The following is a 16340-nucleotide window of genomic DNA, read 5'->3' as shown; positions in this document are numbered from 1 at the left end:
TACATGTCACCTGCAGGAAGGGAGACTTATTCACCTCTAATTTAGTTTCCTGCATGGCAGCAGCAGACTGAGGACAAGACCTAGTACATATTCTGATAGCAGGCACAGCTGTAAAGGAACATTTAAAAAATGGGACAAATGGAAAAATCCTGAGGTGAGAAAGAATCACTGCAACCTCCTTCAGAAACATCATGCATTTCTGCCTGCATTACTAAAAAGGACAATGAACAGTTAACAGCATTGGCTAAAGTCTCTGCAAAGACTTACAGATTAAATACAAAAATTAAATAAGCAGAGCACAGTTTACCCAGGATAAACTCTGCAGGCCAGAAGAGATGCCAGTTTATATGGTAACATTAGAGGTATATAATAATTAATGTTGACATAGCTACCAAAGAGACTGCAGCTGAAAGTCTCAGAGCTGACTTTGGGTTTAATCTAGCCAGGAAGATTTTTCTGAAGTATCAGAATAAGAAAAAAATAAATAAATTACAGTCCTTGACTATGAGGAATTGTATGCACATCACAAATGTGTTCTTCAAAGCAGAGCTCATATACCATGGGTAAATACAATTGTTTCACGGAAACTCATCTTGTACGGCACTGCCAGAAGACATATTACTACTTTATCAGCCCACAGCATCTGGAACAGAATTAAACCTGTTCATGATAATAGGAGTACTTTGTAATTTTACAAGAAAAACGTCAGCAAAAGGGATAAATACAACCAGAGATACCCTACAGAAACCATGATCAGGATAATACTAGATATGATAAATTGTATTTACTTATAATATTTACCTGATCCAGCAACTATAGGAGAATAGTCTTATATAAACCTTCTCAAAAGTAACTTTACCCACAGGAACACAAAGTTTGTTTCACAGGAAAAGACTAGAACAGCTTGTTTTTTAAAGCAGTGGTCTTTAAAACTACAGAGGCATGCAATACATCCTGGAAAAGGGGAAGGGCACGAAAAAGCTAAGAATTGCCAGTTTAGAACAAAATAAAAGCTATAAATGAACTATCTGCAGATGCAGCATGTGCAAAACACAAGGGAGAGAAAAGAGGTGTTTACACTGAAGGACACCATTTATACAAGAAATTAATATGTGAGCTGACAGGATTGCCATTGCTTTAGAAGCGGAAACTAGAATTTCTAAAAAACAATGAAATTAAGACAGTGGAACAGCCATCTGAGAAGAGCAATGAGGGTGTCAATCTGAAGCCTGAGAAATGTTGCACAAGTCTTTAGTACTACACATTTGCTTGCAGTAGTAGAGAACTAGATCTTGCTATCCAGGCTGCCCTCTGAGAATCTATTTTCCATGCTTCTGTAACTGAGGGAGTGCTCTGAAAAATTATTCTCTCCCATCACAATGCTGAGGGACTGGGATAACCTATCAAACATCTCTCCTGGTATTTTTTTCCTTGCTATATTAGGTAATTTTAGTCTACAGTGTAAATTATTGCTGTTTCTAGGTATCACTCGTTCCTTACTGAAGGAACATTGCTTTTGAGAAATTCAGCTTTATTCAGTAACTAACATTTCAGTTCACAATTTGTGATTATTTCTTCCTGGTCACCATTTCTGACTTCTTCCTCTCCAATATTCAGCAATTACTTCCTCATGAAATGTCAGCAATTCCATTAACAAGGAGGACTGGGAGAACAGAGGTTCCCTCTGCACTCCCACTGCAGTTGTACTGCTGACTTCTGCCCTTGTTAACTCCATTCAACCTCAACAGCAGCAACAGATGAAAAATGCAGTTTCTTGAAAACCAAGGCAGTATTTTCCTAAGCCACAAAAGAAAAAAAAAAAAAAAACAACAAAAACAAACAAGCAAACAAACCCAAACCAAAACACACACACAAAAAAGGGGAAAAATTAAATAAATACAAACCCACTCAAGAAGCTGTGCTCTGCTACAGGCTTATGAGAACAGCAAATCTACTCAGTGGTAGTGAAACAACATACATTAAGCTGCTCCAGCCTCACTCCTGATCCATACTGTGTGAACATTACTCAAACTGAAGCATCTTTTACATTTAAAAAAAAAAAAATATTCTAGGTTTAGGTTGTTTTACAAGTATCTCAGGATTACCAAAAATGCATAGGGATGGCAATCCAAAGAGTAAAGTTGGGTTATTTCCCTTTTTATGGGAAGGGTGCAAAGGTCCCCAACGCAGCTATCAGAATTAGTTGTAGCTGCAGGACAGCCTTTGGAGAGCCAGCAGGTCCCGTAACGCTGGATCCACAGTTTGTACAAACAGAGACAAACAACTACAGGTCTCACTGAACATGGACACAGATAAGGAGGACAGAGAAGGAATCAGACGATCTGGCTTTAATAAGGGCAATCCTGGAAGGAAAAACAGTACCCTAGGAACTTGAGCTGCGAAGCAAGCTGGAATGAACGGTGAGGAAGGGAACGCTGTGCAGGAGCCCACAGAGCAACTCGTCCTAGCTGTGGCAGTCGTGCACTGCTGATGGCCTCCAGCAGAGGGCAATGGCACTCCCACGTCCCTCTGCTATGCTTGGAAACCTCTCTGAAAGGAGCCTAATACTTCATGCAGCCGTAACATCACTCAAATCTGCCTCAGAACACGAACAGATTTAATTTTGCAGGGTTTTAACACTGCTGCTCTTGTTATACTTTTATTACGTATATATTTACTATACATGCATCTTACCGAGAAGAAAATACCAATTGCTTTCCCCAGATTTGGAATCCTGTTCTCTATCCCTAGGATAAACATAATTCTGATTGCTCCAGGACCCCGGACCTCTGCCAATGCAATCACAGAACTAAGAAAACAGAGATCCCCCAAGAACTATAGATGATACAGCATTATACAACAGATGTTAACAGATTAATATTTGAAGTTATGTAAAGAAAAAAATAAGGGGGAGGGACATGACACTATAAATGCCAGACTGCAGAACTCAGGATGATACAGCAACTACACCTTCTTAAAAGCATTAACGTGCTTTCATTTTACAAAAGACATCCAGATAATGGCCAGAAAACTCCCATTTCTTCTCCTGCTGAAAGTAAACACCATGGTTAGATGCATCTTCTCCCTCCCAGGAGGCTTCACAGCTGCTTATACTAGCTGGGTAGCAAGAAACCTGCCACGTTCCAATAATCAAACACCAAGATATACTCAGCTTCAAACACATCTCTTCTGGATCTGCTCCCACCAACCACCCAGTAAGTATCCAGCCACTGGAAAATACCTTACTTTGCTGATATAAATAGCAATCAAGATGAAACTGAGCAAATGTTCGTTTTCATTATGAACGGGCTAAAATTTGAACATCGGTTTGATTCTACCTTGTTTCCTCTGCACAATCTAATTTATGAAGACAGAATTTGCCTTCTATTCACAGCTCCTACAATTACACTAAAATTCAGTAACCTGAGCATAACACAGGTATTATTCAAAACAGCACATTTCCTGGGTATTCCATATGCAATGTTACTAAATAAATCCAAGAAATTGTCTTTGTTTCCTGAAAATGTATGTGCTACCAAAATTATACCCAAGAACAACACAGATGAAAAAGAATTATCCCAGATTCACGGTTTATTTTCCATAGAGATCCAGGCTCACTCCCTGCACTGGGAGACATTCTACAGACAACCTTCAATCCAAGCTAATAAGCACTACAAAAAAATAAGGATTACTTGAGGTTCAACACTACAGTAGCTGCACTCAAACTGTTGTGTCTTGTAGCACACAAACAAATCATGTTCCTGTACGCAGGGCAGGGTAGCAGAAATACCCGAATTTTGTAATAGCAGAGTATAATGTTTAACAGGTTTCTCTCTCCCCATTTTGCTTACCCCCATTTTCCCACCCAGGCAACCAACTGCTGCTTCTGTTTATGAGATGACACAAAGGGGAAAATAATTAAAATAATCTTCCTATTAGTAGCATGCTGAAAACTTGACAAGATTTCTGGTGAGACAGCTGTGCATCACTCTTTACACTGAAATGTATCACGACTTTGGTTGCAAATGTAAGATTTCAAATACCAGACAAAAAAGAAATAAAAATAAAAATGACTACTTTAGAATCTTTGTATTTACCAACTCTGCCTACTTTCTAAATAATCACACAATTTACCTTCTTCAACAGGATCTTCTCCTTAAACAACACATGCAGAGCAGCACTGGTAAAAATCATGGCTTATAAGTAGTGTTATAAATGCCCTTTAAAACATTTGCTTCACAATTCATTTTGTTTATACTTCAGTGACAAATTTATAGCCTAGCACCAAAAAAACAACCAAAAAAAAGCCACAAACAAAAAAACCCTCAGTGCCTCATTAATGCTTCCTAACAGTAAACATCATCATGAAAAAATAGTTCAAGTAACAATACACAAATTCGGCTATGAAATACAGTTTCACTAGTACCAACTCCCCTCAGCCACAAAACTTCCCACAAATTTAGACCATAGCCTTCATAAAATAAACCATCAACAGCAAAACTTCAATGTCCATACTGACTGAAACTATTTCATACAACATTATCTTTTATTATTACAACCAGCACTTTACCATCCTGCCAAATCTCACTTAAAATAAGAAACTCACAGAACGCTTTCAGCTTGACTGCTTTACTACTGTAATTAATATTTTTTTTCTATATAGACGTCAGGCTTTCCTAGATCTCCAAACTTAGCTCCACAGAGAAGCTCGACACTGAGGACATTTAACACATTCCTTCCAGAGCTGAAGGTAGTTTACGAAGATTCAGGTACTGGGACCCTCTGCAATAAGCACCCAGATCAGGAACCTACAGAAGGATGAAATCTCTGACCTTGGTGAGGGTAAAACTCAGAACAAACAACTCTACTTTCCAGCCTTGCTGTTAGACAACAATGCTGCATTTGCTGGGTGTGCTGCAGCATCCTGACAGACTGAAAAAAGAAGGTCAATTTTGTACTGTACTTTCCTGAAATCCAAAGCCAAGAAGAAAAACACTGCTTCTGCTAAATTCGTGACAAACAGTTGCAGCTCCATTAATTCCATCTCCAGTCATTTAGAAAGCCACAAGTCAGAATCCACAATTATCAAGCCAACTTGAAAGAGCTGCTGGGGAGAGATTATTTGTTTTAACTTTGTATTTCGGCATTCATGTTTGCCAGGACTCATAACATCCTTTATGTTAGGGTATTTTTAAGATCGTTTTCTGCTCCTACAAATAATTCTAGGAGCAAAAGGTTTATGGAAAAACACTGCACAAATATGGTACAGTCATACTATACACAGGAGGGCAAAAACAACTTAGAATCATAGAATTGCAATTCAGGTTGAAAAAAGACCTTTAAGATCATCAAGTCCGACTCTTGTTTTCATTTTTCAGTATGAAAGAAATACAGTAAACAGATGAATACAGCAATTAGAAACGAAATAATCTAGCCTGGATTAAAGAGAGTTTCTTAACCGTGTAACAGGCTACTAGTAGCATAAACACACACTTTTAAAGTAAGTTCACAATTTACCTTTTTATTAAAACAGGAAAAAGTTTCGCTACTTCCTACAGCAAAACCAATATAAACACTGGTTTAAATATTTCCTTTCCAGATATCTTTTTTTAAGCAAAATAAGTGACCTTTTTACCAGTGCAATTTGGCAAGACACTAAGATGCTAACATGAAACCCTGAGTCCATCTTTTTAAGAGATAAATTGGTCTTGTTTATATAAAAAAGTAGAGAGAACTGGCACAACACCTATTTTTCATTGCCCTCTTCTCATATACATTGTATTCGTCACCAAAACAGCTCTGTGGAACACAGTGTACTGCACACATTGTGCCTCGTCACGAGCTGACAGCAATTGAAGAGAAAGGTGAAGTTACAAAATGAAGTATTTTTTTTTCCCCTGGCCGACTGAGAAGACAAATGATCATAGTTATATTAAAGAGAAAGGGGATATGGGATCCAAAGGGCTCATTTTACGTTAACTGCATCTCACCAACAAAAATAGAGAAAGCAATTTCCTGGTGCAGCAATTCCATGTACACTCAAAAAACAGAGATGTTGGCACACTCTGCTACTCTGCACCTACCTGGCATTCTCAAATCTCTCAACAACCCAACCTCTTCTTACTAATATCCTCTTTTAAGGGAGGGTTGAGGGCTTGGGGTTTTTTCCCAACAAAAATACAAGGATATGCAAATATGCCTGCTACCCAGGTTGAATAAACATACCTCTGTAGCTAACACCATTTCAAATGACTCCTGTACCCAACCCATCAGCTCTCCACAGCATATGCCACCTACAGCCAATTACCACTTCAGGCCTTTCGGTCTTCCACTGGCCCTCACTCATTTCAGAGCCATTATCCTTCTTGTTATTTTAAGACCATACTCCCTTCCCAACATCAGTCAGTATCTGGAAAGTCTCATCATTTTAGAGGCCAAAAAAAAATGTACAGATTAAGTTAGCACAGAAGAGAAGTGAAAGCATGTGAAGCATCATAAACCATCCCAAATCCTTTTACTAGACCAGACCAGCATAAAACTATGAATTTTATCTTTCCATACTCCTTCTCATGTTCTGTATTTATAGGGCATTAAAATTCTATTATTAACAGAAGACTCCTCTCTAGTAAAATTCTAAAGCAGTTTCAAATATCTGTGCAGGGTCCTCACCATTAGTTACAAAACTACCTCTCCTCCTTTTGACGTATTCTCATCCATCTGCTGTTATTTAACTCTTTAAGGATATTTGAGTCACGGTGTTATTAATGGTTATGCAAATCTTAAAAATACATTGAATTTCAGATCTTTAAGCAGTACAATAGGAATATACACAACAAAACACATCCTTACAGGTTTTTTTTTCACCTCTTCTCCAGATACTTCAAACCAAAAATACCTTAGTGATCTAGAATAGCAGTCATTCGTATTTTTTTTTCCAGCTTATCGGTCCCATAATCTTCAGCAGTGCAGAAGCCCATATAACAAACATAAACCTACACAATACAGATATCCTTTCTTCTATGGCTTCCTACTGACTCCAGCTGTTTGCGGATGGCCAGGGTCCACCGCCTGTAAGCTGAAGGCCACTGATCTAGAACCAAGTATCCTCTTACTGTTTGTTCTGCTTTCTGAGAAGTTAGAGTAAAATGACATTACGTTCCCTAACTCCAGACAAACTAGATTTTTTCCTTATAGCGTACTACCAACCATTCTTCCAGAGCCTTTCTTTAAATCTTATTTCCAGAGACAAACAACTATCGAAAACAAACCACCATGATTTCAGACATCTCACTTTGCCACAGATTCAGACACCATACAAGTCCTTCACACTGAAGACTGCCCAACCTACCTATAAATAGGCTTAAAGCTTCAGGCTCAGGAGACTGATAGCTAAACATGATCCTTGCCATCTTCCCTTGTGTTACCTACATAAAGCCGCATCCCTTAAGGACGGCAGGCCATGCAGATACGCAGCTACCACTACGGCTTATACAGGATAGCATGGAAGGAAAGAAAACGGGGGAAAACAAACAAACAAAAAAATCCAACAACAACAAAAAAAACCACCACCACAACAATCACGAGGCATAAAAGCTCCCTTACAGAGAGAAAAATTTCCCTGTGAAACGCTGGAGCCAGCCGCAGACAGGCTGTCATAGATCGGCCACAGACAGACCCACCTGACAGAGACAGGCCCTTCGGGAGGCTTAACAGGGTAAAGCCCAAACGGCCGCTCCCCTCAGCAGCACGGTGGGCAGTAGCGGGAGTGTACCGACCACCTCCCCTCGGGCAGAGGGGCTTCAGAGCCCCTCATCCTGATCAGGATCCACCTACCCCAGCGCCGTCGGGCCGGGCAGGGCCGAGCCCCGCGGTTCTCCCGGGCAACGAGGGCCGGGGGCGGGGCGAGGCAGGGCCGCGTGACCGCCGGCACGTGGCCCCGACCATAACAAACAGGCGGGTGGGCGGGAGCCGGCCACGCTCGTGCCCTGCCAAGGGCGAGCGGGGAGTCGAAGGGGGGCGAGGAGGAGGAGGAGACGGGGGCGGGGGGCGAAAGAGGGAGGCAAGCGGGCAAGCGGCGCGGCGATTGGCTGCCGGGCCGCGCTGGGCGTGGCCGGCGCTCCCGTCGCCGTGGTGCAGTGCTGAAGATGCGCCAGGCGGGGGCCGCTGTGTGCGTCGAGGGGTCCCGCGCGCTTCTCGCCCTCAGCGAGGTCGCAAGCCCCGAGGAGCTACCTTCAAGAGGCGGCACGGCGTGGCACCCTCCCAGCCGGCTCCAGATACGGTAGGTCCTCGGAGCCCTCATACCCGGCTCCCGCCGAGGGATCAGGCCCGCCCCCCAACCTCCCGCTATTGTCCCCCGGCCCTCACACCAACCTCTTCTGCCCTCACACCAACCTCTTCTGCCCTCACACCAACCTCTTCTGCCCTCACACCCGACTCCCACCTCGGGGCCAAGCCTCTATACCGATCTCCCGATAAGGTCCCGGGCCATCCCCTACGGCCCCTAGCCCTGCCCCTCACACCGATGTCCTCCACCCGCAGATTCGGCCCCCGCCGCGGGGCTAAGGCTCCAACACCGACCTCCCACTATGGCCCCAAGGCCCTCCCACCGACCTCCTGCCGCGCTCGTGTCAGGCTCTCACCACACAGCCAGATCCTCACACGGATCTCTAGCTATGGCCCCCAGTCCTCACACCTAGCTCCCTCCACGTGCCCAGGCCCTCATATCGACCTCCTCACATCCAACATCTGCCACGGGGCCAGAGCCTCACACCAGATTCCTGTCGCGGGGCCAGGCCCTCACACCGACCTCCTGCCGCTTTCACACTCGGTTCCACCGAGGGCACAGACCCTCACGCTGATCTCCCACCACGACCTGGGGCCCTCGTACTGATCTCCCTCTCTGGTCCTGGTCCGTGACACCCACTGCCCTCACCCTCGCTCCCCACCACGGCGACAGGCTCGCACACCCAGCTCCACCGGGACCCCATGCTCTCACACCCGCTGCAGGCCCGCAGCCCTCAGCAGAGATGGCTATACAGCCACCGCCCCCCATCACCCCACCCGGAGCTCCGCTGGCCGCGAGCTACCCACAGCAGCTCCGAGCTGCACCACGCAGGAAGCGCCTCAGCCCGCGGTACTCGTTCGCTCTCTCCCCCCTCATCTCAGATCCCACTTCCCCACTGCCTGCTCCCTGGTCCTGGCAACAGAGGAAGCTCTCCAATGCTCCCTTGCGCCTTGGTCCCCTCCTCATACACCCACCTGTGGGGCGGCAGGCCGTGCCCGCTGTCCGCTCGCCGGTCGGCCCGCTTCGATCAACCAGCGCTCGCTCGCACCAGGCGCGGAGCAGGCGGAGGGCTGGGGGGGGAAGTGGAGGGGGGGGGGGGGGGTGGAGAAGCGCTAAATATACCCGCTGCCGGCGGCACCGCCTGTGTCACGGACCAGGGCTGGCGAGCGGCGGCACGGCCCTCCCCGCCTTTCCCCCCCCCCCCCCCCCCCCCCGCGGCCGCATCTTGTTTTCTCCATACGCACTTGGAAATGCGGACGGTCGTCCCCCCCGCGCCGGGGGTCTATTTGAGGGGAACAGTCGTTATTTTTGAGCGACTCGGGATACCCACGCAGCGAGAAAAACAACACGGCGCAGTCCGGTCCTCCCCCCGCGCTTTCCACCCCCGAGCAGCAGCTCGGCTGTCACTTGGCTCCGTTGCAGAAGGCAGCCCCCACTCCCCATGTCGCGACAGTGGCCCGCGCACCTGCCGCTCACCGTCCTCCCCCTACAGTTGCCATCTCCTTCCAGTGGTATGGGGAGGTGTGGGGCACGCACGCCTCTCCCTCCCTCCAAGGGATGGGGTTAAAGGATAGCGGCGGCAGCAGCCCCTACGAAGCTGCCGGCCGAGGGCTCGTCGCTGGCAGCCAGGTGCGTGGGGGGAGCTCCGCGGGTGGGGTGCGGGGGTAGGCGCGGGGAAGGGAAGGGGCGATAGGAGGCGGGATGGAGCAAACCTCCGTCCCCTGCTTTCTCCCCCCCCAGGTCCTGTCCTTCCCCCCCCCCCCCCTGCCGCTTGTGTTTACCTCAAGTTTGAATTTTATCTGCGCAACATGAGCTGGAATGCGGACATGGAGGGCGGGAGGGCGCGCACACGCCCGCCGCTCCGTGGGGACGCGCTGCACCCCGGGTCCCCACACCTTCCGGACATCGCACCCTCACCCCGCTCCTCCTCACCCCGCCGCCGCGTAAATATGGCGCGCCCGCCCGCCCCGTCAAGCCCCGCGCCCCTCTTGGGCAGCCCCCATGCCCAGGTCCCGCCGGTAACTTACCTCCAAGAGCGGTCGCTGCTCCGCCGGCTTCTCCTCCCACCCGGGGGAGGGTGCCACACGCAGCCCCATCAGTGGGGGCTGCCACATCTGCCGAGCTCCCGCCGCGCTCCCAGGAGCTGAGACAGGTGCAGGCGGCGCGGCGCGGAGCGGAGCTGCGGGGCGGGCCGGAGCCGGGACAAGGGCGGGGCGGGGGGGCACCGCTGCCCCGCCGCCTCCTCCTTCCAGCCGCCCCGGGCTCCCCCAATGCTTTCCTCCCCACAATGTTGTTTCATTATATCATGTCCATCATGTGACACCCGGAGGCCTCTCTATGGAAACTTAAAGGGGACTTTCACGTGACGACGACGACGCTGCCGCTGGACCGTCGGTACCCCCTGGGCGACCCCGGGGGCTGCCAGCCTCGCTGCCACCCTCCGCAGAGCGCTGCCCTCCCACCGGGTGCTGCCCCTCTCACACCAACCGCCCTCGGGTTTGCGCGTCAAAGCAAGTTGCTGAGTTGCTGCGCTTGCTTGTTCCATTATTATTATTAATTAGGGCTGTTTTGGGGGCTTTTCTTTTTTCCCCCTCTCTTTTTACACCACCTCCTGCTGATCGGGAAGGGAAATAACCGCTTTCTGCGCTCCCGTCCAAGCATCTCGCAGAGTGGGGACGGACCCTGGTCCTGGAGGGATATGTGACCCGGCGTCAGCAAAACAAAAAACCCAAAACCACCACCACAACAACAAAAACCCTAACAACAACAAAAAAAAAACCCCACAACCAAACAAAAAGGGAAAAAAAATTGTGTGAGGCCGAAAGAAACAAAAAAAATTGTGTCAGACGAGATGTGAGCGATGCCGTCGGTGTGGCTGAGCCGGATGGTCGCGGACGCGGCTTTTCGGTCTGCCGTTGGTAGGGCAAACTTGCCATACCGTCGGTTTTCTCCAGCAGGTTGTAGTACAGAGATGCTGGAGGGAGCTGTTTCTAGGGATATACGCTTGCCACTGCAATAATACCAACCGCGTATACAAACAGCCACCCTTCAACGGAAGAGAAAAGGAAAGGTGGAGATAGGTTCCGTCATTAGAGGAGACCCGGGTCCCCCACGCTGCTGTTCCGCAGCCAAGCGTCTGCGGCCAGGGGTGAGGGCAGCGCCGCGTTCCTCAGGCTGCTGTTCTGCCTCCGGTGCTGAAGTGGTTTTTTTTTCCCAGCTCTCCTCCTACCCCCAGGATTAGCCCACCTGCGCCACAGTCCCACCACCAAACCTCATATCACCCGGTGATGTATAGGGGCATCTCAGATTGTTTTCTGTGGAAGACAGCATACAGTTCCCGTAGGAGCTCCCCAAATTCTGCACCAGTGGCATGTCAGTATTGGTGGTCAAGTGCAAGGTTGAAGAGGGTAGCTTGAAAGGGGGAATGGATTTTCTGTTGAAAACCAAAGGAGGGAAAGCATGCCTCATTCCTTTCTTCCTTACAGCTTCCGCTGGAAGTTACAGCCCCTCAACAGATTAACATCTGACCCACAGATGGAATAAACTTTAAGTTTGGGATTTAGTTTCTTTAGTGTCCAGTGAAGTTTTGTTGAATAGAGTCATGTAAGTGACCTCCTTCCCATGTATGGGGTTGATGCTGATGCCCGTCACACATCCCATCAGCCATGGGAGGAGGCTGGAGCCACCAGGTCCAACGGCACAGGCCCATTTCTGGCTATGATGGCAGATAATCTCCCTTTTCTCTCCCATTAATGCTTTATGATTTGAATACTTTGGAGCTCAACCACACTCATTCCCCAGAGCCCATGCAATGAGCTCTATATATAACAGATACAGGTTTCAGATTCCTCTACCATTATTTTTCTTTTTTTTTCAAGAGTTTTGCAAAAATTATTAACAATTTTAGCTGAAGCAAGTTAACAGAGTGAGGAACAGTGCATCCTCCATTCCATCCTTCTTCCCAGAGTCCTCCCTCTATCCACTCTACACTTTATTTGTCCTTTCCCATCTGATTTTGGGAGGATTTCTATCTCTAGGCTTCTTTCTGCCATTTTATCCAGGTTGACCCACTGCCATGAAGTCTAGCTCAAGTGTCTCTCTCTTTCCATCTCCCTGGGGCTTATTCCCCTACCTCAATAAGTCTCTTTCTAGTTCATATTTCCTTTTCTATATCATCCTTAAAGGAGAATGAGGCTGAAGCTAGAATACAGAAGTCGTCTTCTAGGAGTGCTGCTAGAACTGATCTGTTTTATGCTGCTGCTGCTGTTCTGCTGCCATTCTGCTGTGTCATGGGAAGAGAGTTACCTCGCCACGCCAGCCCTGGGAAGCAGCACCTCAGGCAGAGCCACTCACTGCAAGTCTGAACTGTTCTTTGCAGAGCTGAAGGGGAAGTTTGCCTGGCTCAGGGTTTTGTCTGTAAGGAGAAGACATCACTCCCTTTCTCGGGCTCTGACAGAGAGATCGGTGTCAAGAGATTTACAGACGGCAGAGTGGCAGCAGCAGCAGTGACAGCACATCAGCATACAGCCTTATTTCATTTTGTCAAGCCAAGATGCTTTAGGTTACAGCCAAGCAGAAAAGCAAAATTATGCATTTCTGTCAAAAAGGTGTGCTTTTTTCCCAAATTTTCTTTAAATTCTTGCAAGGAGGTCTTGCACTAAGAGCAAAGATTGCTTCTCTTAAAGAATATCGTTAGTTATAAAATCTTTACAATCTTTGCTCCTTCTACCTGAGCCTGTTTCCTTCAAAAACTTACTTTCAAAAATGTGAGGTTTCAAGACGACTCTTCTCTCCCTTCCCTTCCAAACTGATGTTCCTTGGAAAGGCCTGGAGAAGCCCAAGGCTGTGTCTGCCTGTGAATGGAAACAGTTTAACTAAATGCCAACGCACAGGTACACGTGCACATACATGCACACCCGCAGGATTTAAAGCAACCCATTGAAGTGCACGTATAGGAAAATCCTCTGTCATGTGACAGGCTTTAATATCTGCCTTAAAATTAATCCCTAACTGATGGACTCTGCATTGTGGCAGATCGCAGGAGGCTCAATTGCTGGGGTTCTTCTGCAGGTTTTTCAAACTGCCAAATAAAATCCCCATTTGCTGTTGGATTAATTTGTGTTTTTGTAAGGAAATGCTTGCCTTGTGAAAGCAAGTGAGGAAACTTAAAGAGCTCCAGTTCTATTTTTACACGTACTGTTCCTCAAGGAAATTGTTAAAGGGCCTGGCAGAAGTCAGAAGTCTTCAGTTCCTCTGTTAGAAATACCAGGGATTTATCAGAGCTTGAGCTTTGGGGGTGGTCCTGCTCACTTGTCAACGTTGTCTTTGCTTCTTTTTTTCTTAATTTTTGTCGCTGAAACTGAATCTTCTTGTTTCACTTCTTGTTCTAATTCATTTCACTCGTAGCTCCCATGTGTTAAAAAGTACGGTTTCATTTAGACTCTTGACAAGAGAGCCTGGTTCCAGAAAGCAATTTGCAGTAATCTATTTTCTTCACCACTCACACAAAAACATAACTGCTCAAACAGATCAAGGTATAAAAAATGCTGACAAGACCCCCCAAAACCAAATCCAGACTGTGAAATTGAGGCAAATAGCCCAGAGAACCCAAAATATCTCGTTTCTAGAACTCGGACCGCTGTCAAAACTGGGGTAAAATAAAGCTTTGTTTATGTGTCAAGCAGAGTGTTTGTTGATCGAGTTTCTAAGGTGATACAGCAGGAAATACTGATCTTAGGAAAAATGACATGAACAAAACAAGAAACTCTAATCCAGCAGTTATTTTTCAACTGATAACAGGGAAAAATATTTAAAAAGCAATGAGAGGTTTTCATTGAACTTTTTTTCTCCCTTGCCAGAAAATACAAAGGCACCTGCTCCGGTCCTATATGGAGCTATTTGCAAGAGCAAAACTAAATCATTTATCAGAAAGAACATTTCCGTAGCCTGCAAATACCTACCCTGGCTGTTGTTTCTACGTCATGTCGTGGACAAGACTGATGCTTAAGCAAGGTTTTAATGTACCTGCATTTTTGCCAGACTGGTGCCAGGCTTGCTGAGTCATTTTCCCTGTTCCTATTTTGCAGTCGGCTGCTTGCTTGCTTTTCCCTGTTATTTGTGTGGGTCGTAAGCTCAGCAACAGATGAGAATAACTGCTGATATTTCTTCAGGCTGCCTCCCTAAGGAAATAAAGGTTCTGCTGTGCTGCTTTTCTGTTCATGTACATGTTCACCCCCTCTCCCAAAAGCTTCTGAACCCATTAATGAATTTTGGAAGAATTTGGAGAAAGCAGATATTTCAAAGACAGTTACATTTCCGCAAGTTGCATGAGCAGGAGGGAAAGGCTTGGATCAGAAATGGAAGCAGAACTCAGCCATAACGCATCAGGGCTGGCAGCTGCCTTCCAATCACCCAATCCATACATATCCAGTTATCTATAGGTAGTCACGCTGAGCCACAGCACTGCCATATCCTGTGTCATATAGCTTTCACTGCTTTCATGCAGAAAGAGAAGAACCAGGATAGTTGAGGGAACAAGGTGTTTTCCGAGCAAAACAGTGGAGAAGTTTAAGGAATATCACCATATGCAAGGGAAAAGTTGGTGCCTGGGAATGCCTGTGTGTGGTTTTGGGGAATGATCTAACTTCTGTGTCAGTCCCCAAGCAAACCATGACAGAGGAGCCAGGTCGGGCTGTTCCTAGAGCTGGCACAGCTGATCACTCTAATGCTCTGTTGAGCTTGGCACTAAACCTGTAGGGAAAAAATAAACATCTGCACCTCTTTCAAACGTGGTCAGTAGAAGTGTTGCTGTTGAGATACCTACACCTCCAAATAAAAAGCAGCCTTGACTACAGGCTTGAGCCTGCTGAGTCCTACAACCCCACTTCCCATGTACCTTTCTGGTGTAGCCTCGCTGTTGCTGAGGCTCAGAGTTGGCTTTTGCTTGAGAAGAGCCAAGCATGAGATATCTCCTCACGGACAAAAAGATCCTAACTATGCTGGACCACTCTTGACAGCCTAGCTGAAATGATGGCATAGGAGAACAATAGCTTGGCATCTCCACCTCAATATGTGCTGGGAGTCAAACCCAGTGGTGATGGTCAGATCAGAACCAGAAGATCAGACCCATCCTTATCTATAAGAAATGTCTTAATTTGTATGTTCTTTCTGTATCAGCTGCACCTTGCTTGGACCAGCCACTGTAGGACAGACAGCCTAACACTGCACACAACATACACTCTCATCTCCATTGCAATTAGTTTGATGCAAGAAACAGTTTCAGCCTGACAATCTGCAAGCTAAAAAAAGCTGTGCCTTCATATGCATAAACTGGATGTACAGAATATGTATTGTGTGTCACCTCCCTTATGTCTCATATTTGTTCCTGCAGCAGTCACAAGTGGGATCTGCTCCAGCAATATCACATGGTCCAAATGGACTACTGGAGACACAGGGCTGTTTCGATGCTGTTAAACTTTTTTAAACTAAGGTGTTAGTTCTTCTACCATGAGGTGCTGCCTGTGGAACTCCTCTGGAAGGAAGACTTTTACACAGAAGATTCATTAGCTTCTGATGATCAATCTATAAAATTGGAGCCAACTTCTCTACCAAGGAGCACATTATTAAGTCTATTACAGCTGCTAGACAACAACTGAGATCAGGGGCCTTGTTTTCTAGGATACTATGCAGCCATACCCTAGGAGATAACTTCTGTCTTGAAGGGCTTACACAACAAAAAGACAAAAGAGTATGTAATAAAACTCTCAGGCAGAGCAAATATGGTGACCTTTTGCAAATGTCAAGTTAATACTTTTATCTGGAAGTAGAAAGGGTTTATCAGAGGGCAGATGGGTTGTTGGGGTGAGATGGAGGAAAAGCCATGGCAGAAGCTGCATGATACAAGATGGAAAGAAAGTGCATGCAGAACATCATATGGTCAGTCAACACATCCAGGATGAAAAACAGTGTGGGAAAAGAGTCTGATAGCCCTGCCCGCAGCCTACAGTGTGACCAACTCCTACCTGTAACCTCTTCCCCAAAGCCATGCAGCCTGGAG

Source organism: Indicator indicator, chromosome 3, assembly GCF_027791375.1.
Source record: "Indicator indicator isolate 239-I01 chromosome 3, UM_Iind_1.1, whole genome shotgun sequence".
Lineage (NCBI taxonomy): Eukaryota > Metazoa > Chordata > Aves > Piciformes > Indicatoridae > Indicator > Indicator indicator.
This window is presented reverse-complemented; position numbering follows the sequence as displayed.